Consider the following 17156-nt stretch of genomic DNA (forward strand, 5'->3'; position numbering starts at 1 on the left):
ACACCCGGATCTTGTCCACGTGAGGGATGGGCATGCCGTCCCCGGTGCTGATTGTAATGTTTCGTTCCGCTTCTGCAGCGGCTTTTTTTCGTTGTCTTCCCGGTGGGGGGATGATCATAAGTTGGGATTTCTGCGGAGCGCATTTCAGTCCGGTGCCCTCCAGTGTCTTCTCGATAGTATTTACAGCTTGCTGCAGGCCGGCTTCTATATCGCCGTCGCTGCCGCCCGTGGCCCATATTGTAATATCGTCTGCGTCAGGCCCGTAGCCAGGAATTTCTTTCGGGGGGGGCCCACTCGCTCTAGGCCTTGACTATTTCAAGAAAGTACCCATTTTCAGTAATTATTTTCCGTAAAATAGCAGTATATAAATTATTTGAGTTTTTAAGTACTATTCTACTTTTTTATATCTTTAGTTTGGAAAGTAATCTACCAAATAGTACAATATTTTCATACGGACAATATGTCTCAACAAATACCGCTAATAAAAATAAAACTACGTTACTCTGGGCCAAAAATAAAACTACGAATAGCCGAAATATTTTTTGTACGTTTTTATTTCTGCATATAACAGGTTAAAACTACTGCGGCAGAAATAAAGTGGGTTGACGTGGTGGAAGACGGGGACCGTGTCCACTCCTTTGAGGTGGGGCGGTATTGAGGCGGCTCGGCGAAGAAGCGGTTAGGTCCTTCTTCCTTAAAGCACTGAAGAAAGGCCTGCCAGAGCCGAAGTGCGTACGATGGGCCGATGTGCGATCGCGGAGCAAACTCGACATAAGAAATTCTGATGCATTGTATATGCGTTCTATTACGCTTTCGCACTTATGTAAAATTGCACAAATCTAGAAATCTTACCTTCGGAAGCTTGTTGAAGTAGTTCATCAATGTTGAACCTTGCCGCTTGTTTTTTGTGCTCATAATGAGGAACGCAGAGAACACCACACAAAGGAGGGCAAACACGCGATATATTCCGTCCCAAACACGGGCTGAACTGCAGTGCGTCTTGGCCTCCATTGCAAAGGACCTCGCCACTGAATTTGAGCCGGGGGCGCCCATGAAACACAAGTTGTCTTGAAGACGTCTTGAAACAGCCTGAAACAGCTACAATCGTCTACCTCTACGTGAAGACATCTTGCAAACGTTTACCGCTAGCAGTTTCGAGAAGTTTACTTGTAAATGTGTAAAAGATGTCTTGCTGAGAACAACACAAGCATATGCTACACCAAGAGGTTTTAAAAATGTCGCTTGAGAGAGGTTTATCTGGAGACATGGTAAAGAAGTGTTACCCGAGCCTATTTGTTTGTTACGCGTCTTGACACTTTGAAAACCACTCATGATAAATTTACTAGAAATGCTTTCCTTGACATTTGCGCTTAAATACGTCTGAACACGCCCCATCTCAAAACAAATTTAAGCACACACATGCTCTACACTTCTATAGTAAAAAATCCCGACATCCATTCAGCAAGAAATCACCTCCATTTTTTATCTCTACTATGCTTTTTTAAAAACATCCAAGCCAGATTCTTTTTGTGATCCATTTTACCCGCCGTGGATCTTCAAATCTGCCGATTCAATGAAATCACTGCGGCTATTTTTTAGGTTTAGGCCTCGATTGTTGTAAATATTGTGCTGCTAAAACCACATTACTTTTATTTGCACTATCTCTGGTCCTCCTCGCAATTCATGAATTGCACCGTATGCGGTACTGCGAGGGCTGGGCGTGGAGGCTGGGGCATTCAGGTGGCATGGCGAGGCGAATGGGAGTTATTTAAAGGAACGCATTTATTTGAACATTATACAACACGATTGACCACACCGGAGGCGGGCACAAATGAAGCACAAACAAGCAAGCATGTCCCAGACCTCGAATGGGCCTGGAGCTGCGTGGCGTGATGGCACTGAAGATGATGCTAGTGATCCCCCAATGACTACAGCACATGTGGCTGGCTGCTCGCACCCCGCCCCACCAGTTTGGTTGACCACGTCTCGTGGACAGTAATATCCGCATTGTCCACAACAGGCACAACACTCATACACGCGGGGGAAACACTGCCGCACGCTTCACTCGTGCACCAAGTCATCTAGGTGGCTAGACAGCCAATAAGCGCATTGTACCGTTTAGCTGTGGCTGCACTGACTGCAGAGGTGAGTCTACACTGTCCTGCTTCCTTGCACTGGCAGTTTCATGCACACTGAAGCATGGTAAGGGCCTCAGCCTTGGCTTCGAGGTTCGTGAAAGGCGTGCCAGTTGTCCTTGGACAGGAGGTTGCCGACACCCTCTCAGTCTCATGGAGCTGCATGTGGCACACAGTATGCCACAATTGCTACGCAGGAAGTCCTTGCTCGTCTTGTAGCCAAGTGCTGAATGGTCGGTGCTGCTGTAAAAACTTTCAGTCATGGGCTTTGTCCAGCTGAAGTACATCGATGCCACTCACGAAGTGGTCAGCCAGGTGCGGCACAAGTTGTCCTTAATCTCTTATGGTACCACAGATGGCTCGAGTTGGGCGTTGGCTGCTGCACAGCTCGCACCTGGTTGGCGCTGTTGACGGGCTTGGAACCTGTAGGTGGCTGGCTCACGAGCGTTCTTCCCTTTTTCTGTCCATGGACAAAGTTTTCGGCATGCTGGGCTTGCTGTTGGCTGGGCTGAAAGTAGTTGGCAGGTGGTTCACCGACGGTATGACCTCTTTCTGGCTGTTGAAGGAATTCTGTATGTGCTTGACTTCCTTTGTGAGAACTGGCCTGACAGAACTTGGTTTCGCCACCCACCCGTGTCGAGCATACGGCATCCGGGAGGCTCAGAAGGAAGCGGAGGGGCCACAGACGCCGTACTGTTTGAAGGGAAGCTCCTGGCCTTTACTCGTTTTAAATTCGCACAGAAGCTGTAGAGTTAGCGGCTGCTTGGCTGCGATGAGCAAGGCACGGATGATGGCTTTGATTGTAGCTCATTACATTCCCCTTTAAAGCCATGGTTCATTAAGGCCCCTGAGTTTTCAGGAACTGCTTGCCTTCTCCATCGTACCGGTATGAGCGCCATGACTGAAAGTTTTTACAGCAGCACCGACGCTAGTGATCCCCCAATGACTACAGCACATGTGGCTGGCTGCTCGCACCCCGCCCCACCAGTTTGGTTGACCACGTCTCGTGGACAGTAATATCCGCACATTGTCCACAACAGGCACAACACTCATACACGCGGAGCTTCATGTCAGTGATATGGTCAAGATCATCGCTGTGGCAAGCAAAAACAGCTCTGTGTTCGGCCAATGTACCTTTTATAACTGCGTGCTGGCTGGGAGTGGGCTGGCTGCGAAGCGGGACGATGGAATATTGGGATGATGGCGCGCGAACACCGCGTCGGATGCGACGGTGTCATGCGACAGGGGCACTTCGTGAGGGCAATGTTTGGGCTACTAACACTTGCCATGGCGGCTGCTCTGGCAAAGGCAACGGATCATGTTGCAGGCAGTCTTTGGCACTGTGTCTGGCAAGGTTAAGTACCGTGGCTGGGTCTAGCGTCAAAGGCACCGCGGCGGACGACGCAGAAGCCTTCGGTTCAACCGGGGGGCTAGCTTCATGCTGCTGCCGCATGTCGGCTTCCAGTCGCCGAATTATCTCTTCTTTGAAACCGGCAGTGTCCAGCTGTCGCCGTGCCAATTCTTTCCGTAGAGGTCGATGAATAGGCGCGACATTGTCACTGAGACGAGCCGCTCCCACACAATGCCCGGCATGATATGCCGCCGAGCCGGATACACGCAGGCGGTCACACACAAAACACAATCTTGCTGGAGCGTCCGCCAGCAAGCAAGCGCAGACGCGCACAAGGAGGCAAGCGAGTGAACGGTGCAAAACGCTTGGGCGAGGAAGACAAAATGGCGGACTGGTCCAACGGCGAAGGCCGGCTTAGTTACAGCGTTGGCGTACTTGCGTGGCTGCGTGGTTGCGCATAGGCTCGGGCATCGACTGCGCAAGATGTGAGGGCTGGCGTGAAGGCTGGAACATTGAAGAGGCATGGCGAGGCGAATCGGACTGCAATGTTTTGTGCAACTGTGAAGTTGAACCACGCGCACTAACGAGCGCGTCCCAGACCTCCATTGGGCTGGAGCTGCGCTGCGTCGGCGTAATGGCACTAAAGGTGGCGCTAGTGATTAGCTAGTGATTATGGCCTAGGCTGGCGTTCACAATGCACACATCAAGCAGCATCTTCCGGAGCTAAAAAAATGAACAGCTATGCACCCAACTGGGAACATTCGGGATAGCGAAAGTTATTTTCTACCAAAAAGGCTCGCTAGCGTTCAGCGAAGCAGACGACCCTATTCCACCTTTCTGGAAAATAACTCGTTGCTTTCTTGCTCCACACGGTGCCGAAGATAAGCAGAGTGCCCGATAACGCATGGGCAAAGTACCGAAGACTTAAAGAAGCATTTTGACAGGCGCAACTCCAATTGATTCAATCCAAAATTGTAGAACCAAACCGCTGCAAACTTCAAAAAGCGCGCGCTGAGCGGTTACTCAAAAAAACAGATAAAAAGCCGTTAAAAATTGCAATAAAGAAGTAATTTGTTGCATTTAAAAAAAACTTGGCTTATAAAACGTTTTTTGCTTTTTATTAAGCGGAAATATTTTACTTTTTAGTTAATGCATTTGTGGTAGTAGTTTTTAGCACCACCAGGGGTTCCTCTGTCGCTTCAATTCAAATTTCAAACACAACAACCGTTGGTCGCGTTTGTCGTTCTTGCGTTTGTAAGGTTGTTTGCGCAAGAAAAAATGCTTTTGAGAGAGTAAATAGGTAAATGGTGTTTTAAATGCATCTCCAAAATACCTTGCTCAAGCCTTCGTATGCGTGAAGACTGCCACGGTTCCCCAAGCGTCCGGAAACGACTCGGCACGAACAAAGGTGAGTAGCTACTAGCGTGATAAGTAGTAGCAGAGTTTCTTGCGGTCGTCGTTAATGAGCTATCACTGCACAGTACCGTAGTTTGGCGAATTCTGTGCGCAGCACACGCCGGTGCCCAGCACCACAATTTGTGAAGAAGTACACGCTTGGGCTTGCAAACTTTTGGCATTACCTTTCTCGTTAAAGAAAACTGTTGAAATGGTACAAGCAGTACAACGAATGCACAGGCTATCAGCCGGGCTCGCGCTGAGCCTTTATGGACTAGTGATGCACAAAACTTTTCATAAATTTCGGTGATGTCACACCACAACGATGGAGTGCAATGTAAATACCCTATTAAGGCAAAATGGGGGGGAGCAACTGTACTTTTTTATAGTTGGCGCCTTTCATGCTGTAACCCCGTTTTTCTTGTTTTTCGCTCACATTCTCAGATTATATATGACGCACTGGCCGAGAAGAAATAATAGTAAAAGAAAGCGTCTGAGAAAACGTTGACCAGACAGAGTAGTAGTTTCTTCCAGGCTCCACTCATTGTCTGTTGTGACTGCTACCAAGATGACACTTACAAAAAAAAAGCAAGAAGTTTGTAGTAAGTCCGCATGCACGCAATGTTTCTCACAGATTCCGGAAAATAGCCAGTAGATAACGCATGCAGGGGTGAGACAGCTGCGCATATTGCGCCTTTCTGATACAATTCCATTTTCCTGCGCCAAGCTGCTCCAAAAGCACGAAAATGGCGAAAATTGCGCCAAACTGCTCCAGAAGAGCCTCAACGGCACGGATTTTGATGCTCATGTCAGTTTCGGCGGGGACAAAAGCCTCCCGCATCCCGCGGTCACCGCTTTTATCTTCGGTCAGTCGCAAACACAGAAATGGCACCAATAGAAAGACTGAAACGAAGCAAGCGATAGCTTCTAAAACTCGATTCGCTTTCCGTCCGGGTTCGCAGAAACGGCCTTGTCGATTAGGCATCGCTGTGGCAACAAACATGGCCGCCGCCTGATCTGGCTGCTACCAACGCGCTCAGTGCGTATCGCCGATATTTTCCCTGGTTTATTTTACGCTATCAGCTGAGTTCCAGTCTATTCATTCTATCTGTTGTGGCTCTGAACAGTGACGTTAACTCAATAATATGGTTTGAGATTGGTGCCAGATTACGGGAAGTTGGGCGGCTCGAAAAAAAGTTCATTGAAATGTGTGGCCTACGACTTCGGCGTGGTTTGTCCTTCAGTGCGAAACGCGGTGCGCGCGTCTATAATCGGGTTCGTGAAGTTAATTTTTTGGCGTGTTGTGCTGTTGTAAAATGTTGAGGTGTTGCTGTGCTTCGAAGCGCGATCGCGAGCCTCGGGGATGGAACGGTCGACACGAAAGTTGCGGGTTGTGCTGCGGCGCCGCGACCTGTTCAGGCAGCGCCCAATAGCTGCAGGACTACACGGTTGCCATAGAACGCGACTATAACACTTGATGTATGCAAATTGAAATTTAATACCAAAATCTAGGTGGCTAAACATTAACGCTACTCAAATGACCATAGGGTGAACCTGCGCCCCGGGGACTGAAACGGGTAGGCTGGTTGGGCTATGCGACCGTTAGCTGGAAGCTGCTCAACTGTTGCCGTGACTACAGTCGTTCGTACAACACAGCCTGGGATTACAAAAACAATAATTTTAGCATTAAAACAGCAAAAAAACGCCACAATTGCGGAGCCCTTAAATTTGATAAGAGTTCTAGCAGTCCGTCTGTTCCGTCGTGTACGTAGTTAACGTGCTCACCGGGACTCGTCTAGGCACTTGGGCATTCGTAGCCGTAGGGGGATTAGTTGCCCGCGCCTCCTCGCCCTTCCGCGCGCGCAGGCGCAGACCGGTCCCGTCAACCCGGTAACAAAGTAACCAACAGAACAGACGGACTGCTAAAACTCTCTCATGTTAACGGCAGTTTTGCTGTCAGTGTTGCGTGCAGGCGCAACACAATATCACCAGTTAGGAAAAAGGTAGTGCAGTTAGTACTTTGTGATACTCTTAAAAATTCTTTCAGGTCAGGCTGTTTAAGTGTTCGGTGTATTCAAAACTCATTGAAATGTGCACTTGACCCTGCAAATTACTGAAATAATGATTTTTTAAGCTCACAAGACGATGTATTAAATATCCCTAACTGCTCCAAATCAAGATTCTTCTGCTCCAAAATCGAAATTTTGCTGCTCCGAAAACTGCTCCCAAATCTGTTTGGGCTGTCTCACCCCTGCGCATGTGACTACAGAGACTGAATCAGAAATCGTTTGTAAGGTCCCTTTGATGTGATAAAATCCTACATAGGTCAATGCGTTTAAGAGCACAGTTTAGTTCAGGGCGCCTTTTCAAGCCCTGGATGTCAACAAAGCTGCCAAGGAGGTGTCGCTGATCAACCTGTCCATGTGTGAGTAGGCCAAGCCGCGCTTGCACAGGGTCAATTAGGACGTTTCTCATTTACAGAAGGTAACCACTTTTTGTGTATAGCTGATGTTGCAATTGGAATTTTCCTTGCAGACCCATGATGTGTTTACAGTGCAATTAACCGGTTATGCTGGGTGCATCAGGTTTTGGCAGGACGTGGTATGCAATTTGTGTGCACTAAATGAGAGAGAAGCTGTGCAATTTGTGCTCACTGCCCTTCATGTTACCGCTTTGCATAGAGCTGCCCTTGTGTCTAGTTTTCTTGTCTTCAGGTTTCACCTAGGAATATTTATAACTACGTTCATTGGGTTGTCCTAGGTTGTTATATGTACTCTAGAGTGGGTTAAAGTGGCGTCAAAATGATGTTAGGGCAGGAGATGACAAAGGCTTCAATTTCAGCGTCGTACCTGGGAGATCAAGTGATTGCTGTTTAGCCAGCTGCAAGGCAATTCGACGGGCTTGCAAACCTCAGAGCTTTGTCACTTGTGGCTTAGCAATGTTTATCACACCATTATATCCTATTTCCTAAGGTAAATGCGTGTTTTCCCCTTCCGAACTGCTATTTGCACCTATTGGTCCAGTAATCATAAAATGTCCCAGGTGGTGGCCTCTGGATGGGAGGGCCCTGGTTGGTCTCCTGCTCTGGTGGCCGAGGTGCAACTGGAAATCCTGGACAAGCGCAGCAAACAACGGACGGCCCCACTGTGGGCAGCTCAGCGGGCCTGGGCCATCGTCCGAGATGACCTGAAGGGCCACACCCTGGCCTATTCGGGCGGCTCTGTGCGGCAGCGACAGGGCTCTGCCTCAGCAGGCGCCGTGCTAGGGGAGGTCACCCGGCAGGCGCTGCTGTAGTGCGCTGTATCCTCAGCCACAGCCGAGCTGGTGGGTGTCAGCCTGTACCTGACCCCAGCGCTGTGCCCTGCAATGCTACTCCCGGGTGGCCCTGCTGCACATCCGGAGGGCGACTTGTGCTCACTCGTGGTGCATGGAGTGCTGTATCGGGGCGCCTGGCTGCGGCCGCAGTGGGAGCCCAGACACAGGGAGCTCAAGAGCAACGAACCAGTGATGTGATATCTGCGCCGAACCGTGCCGAAAGGTAAATCCTGCTACATCCTTCTTCATTTCAAGCAATCTGCGCCAATCTTGTGCCGAAGCTTCGTTTCGCCGGGTTCCCGCAATGTGTTGGCTCTGGTGGGAGGAGTCCTTTACGCCATGGGCGTTGAAGGCATCTTTTACGTAAAATGAAGTGGAAGGAAGTTTTTACATAAAATGTGCTGAGTGCCTTCTGCACGACTGCCTTTCATTTTGCAGAGCCTGCTCTTCTTAAGCCCACAGCTGAGGAAAGAAAAGTCCTCTAGAGCTCATTTTAGGGTTCTGCAAGTGATCTAACCCTGCGATGAATTGACTTTGATGGATGAATACATGCTCGTCCAGCTTGAACATGTTGATCAGATCCGTCTACACGAATTAACGAGTATTGGCAGCAGAGTTTTGAGAAGAAGGAGGCTAACAACAAAACCAAATTCCCTCTCTTGGCTTGGCTAGTGAAGGCATTGCTGTGCATTCCACATAGAAAAGCGGTTGGGGAAATGGGCTTCAATAAGAACTGCCGGCACCTTAATGAAAGGGATCAGTGTGCGATACAAACTGTGCATGGCATTAGGCACATTGTTTCGTTCTTCAAGCGCTTTGACGGAGATGCAAGTCGCTTCAATGTGACACCAGAGGTTTTGAGAGCAGTACAAACATCGAGCAAAGACTGCCAAGAGCGCATTGCGGCTGAAAAGCTCAGGCAGCTAAGCAGTGGTGTCTTGACCCAGCCAAGGCTGGTCCTAGTCATGATGCCCGAGACAGGCTCCAGCAAGAAGTGGAGACCACAAAAATAACATGGTGGCGAATACGGAGCATCTAATTAGCCTCGACATAAAGTCCAAGAGCTTCAGGTATGTTGAAAGTGGGCAGTCTCTTTTAGCTGAGGGTAAAGCTAGAATGGTGGCAGCACTGGACAAAATGGCACAAAAAACAACTTTGGACCTGTCACGATAGTTCCACTTTCATGCATATTTAACCAGAGAAACGTGGGTTTAGCACAAGTGTCTGTTTTGTTTCGTTACATTTTCTGCTTACTTAAACAAGCTCAAAGGTGTTTTCAGGGAATCTAGTCATATTCTGTTTTATTGCCATGTAGTCGTTTTAGCTTCAGGATGTTGTTTTCGTGTACATCAAACTGTCCACATTAAGTGACTGTGTTTCGAAGTTCTGTAGCCTGCCGAATTGAATGCTACCCCGATAGTCGTTTTTTAAATGAAAGTCAAGTTCCTTCATGATCTGTTGGCTCATGTGTATGCACACATCGCATGAACTCTTTTGGTGCTTGTCCTGAGGCATTTCATAGTCACTGCTAAAAGACGTCTGTGCGGCAGAAACTCGTCTGTACCGAAGGCATTTTACTTGTTTAAACATTTCTGTGTGCCCAGGATGCTGCTTTTGGGGCTCCTCTTAGTTGTTTTCCTCCCCTTCCAGCAGCTCTCAGCCGTCCTGTGCCCCATGTGGGTTCCAAGCAGAGAAACACCACCTGGAGGTGGCTGACAGCCCTGCCTGCTGGCCATGGAGAGTGGCCAGATTTAACAACAGGGAGGTGAGCTGCTGGCCGCACGGTGGAATCTTCGGCTGCTGGACCAGCTGCTGTTGCTGCCGGGCTGTGCCAGGGAGCGGGACAAAGTCCACAAGGTCCTGGGCTCCTACCTGGATGCCTCAGGAGTCATCCCCACGCTTCGCCTCCCAGCCCGGTTGATTTGGAACAACATTGAGGAACTGAGGGTTTGTTTGTTTTTGTTATCTTCTCTTGTGCATGTGTGTGTGCGTCTTTTTTATTACCCCTTTTTAAGCGTCACTGAAGTGATTTGTAAATATTGCAGGAATACTAGTGCGAATTGTAGTCTGGAGTCTCTAGGCCATATTTTCACCACTCGCGGCATTTACGTGAATTTATTCGGTAGAAATAATCAATTCAAAAATGCGGCCTTCCTCCGCATCCTTCTTGCTGATTTCCTGACATTTTGTGTGACATCAAAACAAGATGGTTTGGCTGCACTACTGTGCGGCTCGCCGACCCTCCGACAGAGTCAGTCGGTCCAGCGTATAGTCTTCTGGCCGCCAGCGGGTCGTCTTAATTTGTTTGCTCAGTTGAAACTAAGCCATGACTCGTTTGTGCCTGGAAATATCTGCCTTTAGTTTGTTAGTTTGTAGACTGTATTCTGCTTTAACTCGCTCCACACATGCGACGCTCCGCTGACTGGTACGCTAGTAGAAAAAAATCAAAGGCCAATTGAAGGTGGGAGAAGCTTTATCAAAGTTAATAAATGTACAAAAAAGAAAACTGCACATAAAACAAGGACACAAGAGAAGACAAATAGACACATAGGGGGCAGACTAGCAAGTGATTTTTTATTTTAGTGAAAAACACATCATGAAGGAAACTGCGGTAACCTAGGGCACAGAACAAAGGTAAACAACCAAAACCACAGCCAAAAGACTGAGCGCAACACGGGGGGCAAAGAACCCTACACTAGGCATGTGCAATCGCTTCGCACATAAACAAACAAGGTGAGGGCCGGGGTAGTCCAAGGACACTAAAAATCACCCCCAAGAGTCCTGCTACGATACGCGATCTCGGTGCTTAGTAGGGACACTGACGGTGAACTGACGCAATCTTCGCCTTTATTTCAGAATCGCGTACGCTTCAAAAATCTCCTTGCTGCACACACCCCTGTAACGCTTTGTCACTTCACATGCTTTGAGGCGTGGCGCACAGCCTTTGCAGTCTTTACAGTTGGTGGCCAGGTTGCTGCCAGTAAAAGTGCGGAGGCTGTCGGCGTGTACCCTCAGTAAATCATTAATGCATCGGCCCATTTGGCCAATGTACGATCACCCACAAGACAAGGGTGTTTCGTAGACGACGCAGCTTGACAGTTAAAAAAGCAAGGCCAAAACGGTGGCTAGTTGGTTATACATCTTCTTGAACCGCGCTGTTCTAAAACTTAGACAAGGGAAGAGCACGCAAGGACGGGGAAAAGCGCGAGTCCCGTCCTTGTGTGCTCTTCCCTTGTCTAAGTTTTAAAACCGCGCGGTTCAAGAAGAGTTAACAAAGCGCTTCTCGTGTCTTTTCCGGCACCCCGCATGTCTATTTTCTTCAGAGTTTACACACTTACACAACTTGTGTAGCTTGTTAGGTGCCGAAAAAACAACACGAACCTCCACCTTTTCCTTAGCTTTCTTGATCCTGTACCCAACATTGTGGACGTAAGATAAAACGGCCATCTTGTTGCCCTTGTCCCGTTCGCACCTCGTCTTCTTGGGGCGTGACTCGACAAGAAGCTTCTTGCCAACTGCCAAGATAAGGTCGCAAGGAAACCCTGCTTCTTTCAGTCGCTCCACCTGTGAACAGAAACTCGCCTCAGCTTGGTGTGTGCACGAGCGCTGCAGCGCATTCCCGAGAGCTGACGTGAAGTGAAGCAGTCCTTTTTGGATCGAGGGGAATAGATCCAACACACATGGTCACAGTTCACCTTGGGCTCCATATCCAAAAACTGCATCAATCCCCCGACCGGTGCTTCTATTGTTTACGAAAAGACATTGAGGGTGGAGCGAAAGAGTTCAAAACACTTCTTCAACTTGATGTGTAGTGCCCTCTGGATTGAGCTGCTACAGCACTAGGAAGTCGTCAACGAAGCGGAAAATCTTAATGACGTTAGTGCGGAGCAACGGAAGCAACTGACGAAGTTGTCGAAACGTGCGAGTAGGAGGTGCCTGAATATTGGGGCAAGACACGACCCTATACATACGCCGTCCTTAGGAACATAGGAACGACTACACACCCCTTGAATTGGCTCGGCTGGTTGGGCCGCTGGCACCGTCGCAGAGTCACAACCGCCGGTTGTGCCGAATCTTTCATACGGAGGCCCGAAGGATTTGGCACAACCGGCGGTTGTGACTCTGCGACGGTGCCAGCGGCCCAACCAGCTGAGCCAATGGACCTCTCCCGGGGTACGTCACGCGGCGGCCGTGACGTCACGGAAATCGCACGTGCTGGGTGTGGCCGGGAGGGTGGTTGGCAAAACATTCGGACCGGCGCGCGGCGCGTATGCAGTGAGGCTGCATTAGACGCCCGCAAAAGTGGAATTTTTGTTTATGTATTGGCTTTTCTGATGCCGGTGGGCTGCTGTGCTCTCGGCTACCCAAATTTTGCGAACAAAATCAGCGGCATCAGACTTTTCGGAGTCCCCACAGAGGTAAATTCGGCGTGCGTTGTGGATGCGCGCTATGTGCCGAAGAGGCTGGCAGCCAAAGCAGAGTCTGCTCTTACTCGTAGCAACATTTCGCATTCTCGAACTTCAGCTGTTCTCCAAAGCGCAGTCATACCGTCTACATTGGCAGTCCGCGCTGATTCGTGCAATGAAATGATACTGTTTATGAACCATCTGCGATCATGCATCACCAGCAGAAATTTTCTCAAGTGAAATAAGGGGGGGGAGGAGGGGCCAGACGGAAATTTTCTTGCTGCGAAATATTGTCATGTTTTGAGGAGGTAGAGCATTAAAAACACAATGAATGCCTAACCTGCTTAGGCGACGCGAAATAAATGTTTCGACAAGGGATCCGCGATAGCCGCCTGCCGCCAGATCGACAACGACAAGTGTGATCTTATGGGGGGATCTGTTCAAGACGAACGAAATTCATTTCTTGTAAGTGCAATAAATTTTTACTTTGATCAATTATATTTTGCCTTGAGGATGCCGGAAAACTGAGATGCTTGCCGTGCTCACAATCGTGCCTTCGGGGCGAGATCGGCCGCTGACGCGACTCGAAAAATGTACGTTTGCCCTTAGCGAACAGACTCAGTGAATGTATTCATTTGTTGCGGCCTCCCGACGCTGGCGTATGCAGCGGGCGTACATGGACACTAACTTTAACTACCATGAAATAATGACTACCGAAAATATTTCAGTGCACTGTCGCAAGATATACGCACTAACCATATGTGGCTGCTATGTTACTCTCACAATGACGATGAACCATTTCGAGATTTCACTGGGGTAAAGGTAAAAAAACAATCGGTCAATCTCGTAGAGAACGACATCATCGCGATATTTTTATTGGAATAATTTTTGCCTTTTGCTCTTCATATTTTTGTTTCGTTGCTGCTTATTTTACTATTTAATCCTTTCATGCTTTACCTTTCCTTTTTCCCCTTGACATGAAATCGTGTGTACGCCACTGTCTCCGGGCGACGCAAAGAGACCAGAGCTGCCTGAGGCACCGCGCTTAGCTTAAGCGGACCTCGAAAGCAACAATAAATTAGCTTTCCTTGGTATGTGTCCGAACACAGAGAATCTTTTAAAAAACATTTTGGGATGCGTCGCAACAGCACCAACCTTCAGAATGACTCGTTTAGGCTGTTCTGCCTCCCACTGATTATCCGAAAGCGTCGCGTTCAGTTGACCGTACGGTAAACAAAAGTGTTGCTGAGGTTGTAGATGCGGAAAGCTACATGGAGGTGCGACGGCCACAGCTAGGATAGCTAGACCCCCACCTGCAATGTGGGAAGCCAGTGACGGCCCGAACCAATGGCACATCGTTCCTTTCGGGCGCTGCGCGGCCAGGCCGTGCCGTCGGCGCAAGAGCTTTCTGCCAACCGCCACCTCACTTCGCGGCCGCCAGCAGGCGCCACCCGTCGCGCACGTGCGCTTAGTGACGTCACGTTGTTTACATACAGGGAGAGGTCCATTCAAGGGGTGTGTAGTCGTTCCTAAGGACAGCGTACGTATAGGGTCGTGTCTTGCCCCAATATTCAGTGACCTCGTACTCGCACGTTTCCACAACTTCGTCAGTTGCTTCCGTTGCTCTGCACTAATGTCATTAAGATTTTCCGCTTCGTTGACGACTTCCTAGTGCTGTAGCAGCTCAATTCAGAGGGCACTACACATCAAGTTGAAGAAGTGTTTTGAACTCTTTCGTTCCACCCTCAATGTCTTTTCGTAAACAATAGAAGCACCGGTCGGGGGATTGATGCAGTTTTTGTATATGGAGCCCAAGGTGAACTGTGACCATGTGTGTTGGATCTATTCCCCTCGATCCAAAAAGGACTGCTTCACTTCACGTCAGCTCTCGGGAATGCGCTGCAACGCTCGTGCACACACCAAGCTGAGGCGAGTTTCTGTTCACAGGTGGAGCGACTGAAGGAAGCAGGGTTTCCTTGCGACCTTATCTTGGCAGTTGGCGAGGAGCTTCTTGTCGAGTCATGCACCAAGAAGACGAGGTGTGAACGGGGCAAGGGCGACAAGATGGCCGTTTTACCTTACGTTCATAATGTTGGGCACAGGATCAAGAAAGCTAGGATAAAGGTGGGGGTTAGTGTTGTTTTTTCGGCACCTAACAAGCTACACAAGTTGTGTAAGCATGTAAACACCGAAGAAAAGAGACATGCGGGGTGCTGGAAAAGACATGAGAAGCGCTTTTTTAACTGTCAAGCATGCGTTGTCTACGAAACCCCCTTGTCCAGTGGATGATCGCACATTGGCTAAACGGGCCGATGCATTAATGATCGACTGAGGGTACACGCCGACAGCCTCCGCACTTTTACTGGCAGCAACCTGGCCACCCACTGTAAAGAACTGCAAAGGCTGTGCGCCACGCCTCGAAGCACGCGAATTTACAAAGCATTACAGGGGTGCGCGCAGGAGGGAGATTTTTGCAGTACGCGATTCTGAAAAAAAAGGCGAAGATTGCGTCAGTTCACCGTCGGTGTCTCTACTAAGCACCGAGATTGCGTTTCGTGACTGGACTTTTGAGTGTGATTTGGTTGTTCATCTTAGTCCTGTGCCCTAGGTTATCGCACATGTGTAGATCGCAGTTTCCTTCATGATGTGTTTTTCACTCAAATAAAAATCACTTGCTAGTCTGCGCCCTGTGTGTCTAGTCGTCTTCTCTTGTGTCTTCGTTTTAATCGCAGTTTTCTTTTTCGGAATGTACCAACTAGCCCAAGCTTGCATTCTATTCTACTTAATATAGGTACTAAGGAAATAAGGTCAACTGAAACTTACCATACAGGGAAAAATCAGGGTGCATGAAGCGCTTTTTTGAGCTGGGTGAATTAGCACAGCAGTCACCAGCACGATCACACATCTATGAACGCTTTTCTGCTAAAGGAATGCAGTCACTAAAGGTGAGGTATTTGTGAAAATTTGAGGGATGCTTACTGCAGAAGCGCTATTCAAGAAATAGTCATCTGGGCTGCTTGGAATGCCGAACCTAGATAAAAATGTGAACTGGGTATACATTATATACATTATACTTATGCCCTTGCCAACAATGGCTTATGGTGGAGTGATCTGGAGCACTAGGTATATTGTTATGCAATTCGCAAGCTCAAATCCCATAGCACTAAGTGGTTTATTTGTTTTTGGGCGGTATTTTCTATGCTAAATTCACAATTTTGGCGCTGTTTCTGTAAATCTGGCAAAACTTTGTCGTTTCTGTAAACCTAGCAAAACTTAAGGGTGTGCAAATTATGCGAGTAAATACGGTATTTTACAGAACCGAAACAAACTGGTTTGAATTCTAATCTTGGACATTGTCCAATTACATTGTATGAACGTCACTGCTTTAGTTGCTGTGGCTGCCTAAGACTGCGCATGGCAGTTTTCCCCCTTTCAGGCCTCATAAAATAAATACCGCCTTATCGACAGGATAAACGATGAAAAGTGTGTTTATTTGAGCCATTATACGCAGTTCAAACAAAAAAGACAGGAGCTTGCAAATTCACTTCGGTGTCCTTTTAATAAACCCCTACAACCCGCCGTCAGTGGCTAAGGCGTTCAGCTGAGCCTGAGGTCGCAGGTTCGCTTCTCAATTGTGGCGGCCGCTTTTCTGATGGAGGTCGAAAGCAAAAACGCCCTTGTGCTCGAGATCCCGTGCAGGTGGTCAAAATGTTAATCTGGGGCCCTCCACTCCTCATCGCCTGTGTAGCGTCGGCGCGTAAAACATAATACCCCCTCGTGCCTTTGTCTCCTCTCTATCTGCCTGTCATGCCCTCCCCCACTCCCCACACGAGTGGACATACTGGTGTCCATCCCTAGGTGTGACAATTTACAGCTGCTGGTGCACATTCCTTTCTGCCTTCCTGGAAATTCATTCATTTTGGTAAAGGATAAAAATTACTGCAGCCTTAATTCTTATACTTGCTTTCTGGCACCTATACCCATCAATAATACAGTCGAACCCCACTACAACGAACTCCGCTTCAACGAAATTTCCGTTTCGATGAAAAATTTCCAATTCCCCATCAGTTAGTCAGAGAAGTCAGTGCAACACAGTCCTCGCCCCAACGAACCATTTGTCTAGCTTGCTTTCGCATCAACGAAATTTAATAAGTAGCTGTCTGTCTGATACCTTTCACTGCTCACTACTGGTACACATTGTAAGTGACGCAGTGCCTTGTGTTCTACCCAGGCATCCTGCTGGCACGGGCAACACGGCTGGAGGCAAGAAGCAAGGACACTCAGATTCATGGGAACCTGCCAGACTGCTGATGACTGCCACATGAAGCTATCATCCCTGTTTACAAGTATATAGCGGGTTGACGGTTACCTTTTTTTGTGAGAGCTTTCTCCTGTAATTCCTTCTACTTTAATGCATATACCTAATGTTGCACTACAAATAAAGCTTGGTTTTCAAAAGATTACAGGTTGATTTTATCATTTTGTACACAGGACACAAAACATGTGAAATGAGACCTAGCTGGCATCAAGCAACTCTATTCTTAAGAGTTTATG

General features: G+C 48.4%; 1 long non-coding RNA gene across 2 annotated transcripts; it reads left to right on the forward strand.

The window, feature by feature from the left end:
• The first annotated feature begins 3918 nt into the window (after positions 1-3918).
• Positions 3919-17065, forward strand: LOC144177962 (uncharacterized). Of its 2 annotated transcripts, none has more exons than XR_013323891.1 (5): positions 3919-4894; positions 7239-7306; positions 7924-8419; positions 9847-10143; positions 16834-17065. It is a non-coding gene; the product is annotated as an uncharacterized LOC144177962 (long non-coding RNA). The 2 variants fall into 2 exon arrangements; XR_013323892.1 differs by having other exon boundaries at positions 9850-10143.
• The last annotated feature ends 91 nt before the right edge of the window (positions 17066-17156 follow it).

Source organism: Haemaphysalis longicornis, unplaced genomic scaffold (genome assembly GCF_048455015.1).
Source record: "Haemaphysalis longicornis isolate Haplotype H1 unplaced genomic scaffold, Haemaphysalis longicornis Haplotype H1 scaffold_35, whole genome shotgun sequence".
Lineage (NCBI taxonomy): Eukaryota > Metazoa > Arthropoda > Arachnida > Ixodida > Ixodidae > Haemaphysalis > Haemaphysalis longicornis.